The following is a 1,514-nucleotide window of genomic DNA, read 5'->3' on the forward strand; positions in this document are numbered from 1 at the left end:
TACCACTTCCTCCCCCCTGACAAGTGGATGTGTCTGTAAGTCGGAGTCCCGGAGTCCCGCATCTGGACCGGCTGGCAGATGCTGGAGGGATACAGATGCGCTGACAGGGAGCATGCCTAGTCAGGGTGAACGAGAAGGATGCAGCAGCCACAGATCTGGAGAGAGCCACCACTCCACAGCAAAACCAGCCCCCCTCCCGCCCCCTCACTGGCGTCTCACACCTCCAGCTAAAGCCCTGACTGAGCTTCTGAGGGAAGTTGGCTCAAGCCACTAAGGAGCGGATCACACCCCACCCCCGCCCCTGCAAGGCTCAGCGAGTGAGAGACAGGGATGTGACTGAACCACGCGGCAGCATTGGGGACCTCTTCCTCCAGTGATTCAGCTGTCCCTTTGTCCCTAAGCAGGGACTGAAGATTAAGCAGGTATTAAAGAGGATCGCCAGGGTGGCATAGTAGGAATTAAAAAAACAGGGAATTCCAGCTCTTCGCCACTTCCTATTGTCGTTGTTGGTTTTGGCGGGCTAGGAGTTGTTTGGGGGGAACTCAAGTAGCCTCAGCTAGCCCCAGGCTTAGTGTGTAGCCGAGTGTAACCTCGTAACCCTGATCCTCCTATCTATGCCTCCGAAAGACTAGGGCCACAGGCAGGCGCCACCATGACCAACTGACAAGAGACATTGTAACACTGAATCTTTCTTTTCATATGCCTGTGGCCACCTTATGTTTTCTTCTGAGAAAAGTTGACAATTCAAGTCTTTCAAGTAACAACCAGACAGAAACGCCCAGAAAGCACTTGTGCAGTTCTCAGTGACTTCTGTACATTTTAAAAGATAAATGTTTCTAGGGCTGAGAATGTACATGAACACAGAGCCCAGCTCTGGCTCTTAGAACCCTGTCTCTTTGGTAGACACAACCCACGATGTAGGCTCACTGAAAAACCTGTTCCTGTGATGTCACATATAGTTCACTTGGTAGACCATTTGCCTAGCACACAAAAGGCCCTGAGTATGGTTTCCCACATAGACTGGAAGTGGTGGCTCATGCCTGTAATCCCAGAACTCAGGCGATAGAGGCGGGAGCACCAAAAGTTCAGATGAAGAAAAATGTATGAAGAATTTTGAAATGAAATCAGGCACCAGACCCTTCTTGGGGTCTCTACAAGCACAGAGCATCCCTCGATGACGATGCCAGTTATAGCCCCTCACCCTTTGCCCAACAAAAAGTCAATCATCTTATAATTAGAAGCCTGGAATAATGCTGAAGGCATGGAGTGGGCTTGAGTTACAGTGCCTGCCGCTGTTCATTCATTCAAGTGCTTATTAGGCACCTGCTGTATACCAGATAAGGCACTGGAGGAAAAGCCAAAGGCCCAGCTTCGTGATATTAACTGATGTGTTACACTGTCAAGTGTCAAGGGATCAAAAATAAGCCAGGAAAGGAACGAGGACTGGAGTGGCCCAGAAGGTACAGTCTTAAATGTTAGCATAAAATGTTAGCATAGTAATCTTTTCATGGCCG

The sequence above is a fragment of the Arvicola amphibius genome, chromosome 11 (assembly GCF_903992535.2).
Source record: "Arvicola amphibius chromosome 11, mArvAmp1.2, whole genome shotgun sequence".
Taxonomy (NCBI): Eukaryota; Metazoa; Chordata; class Mammalia; order Rodentia; family Cricetidae; genus Arvicola; species Arvicola amphibius.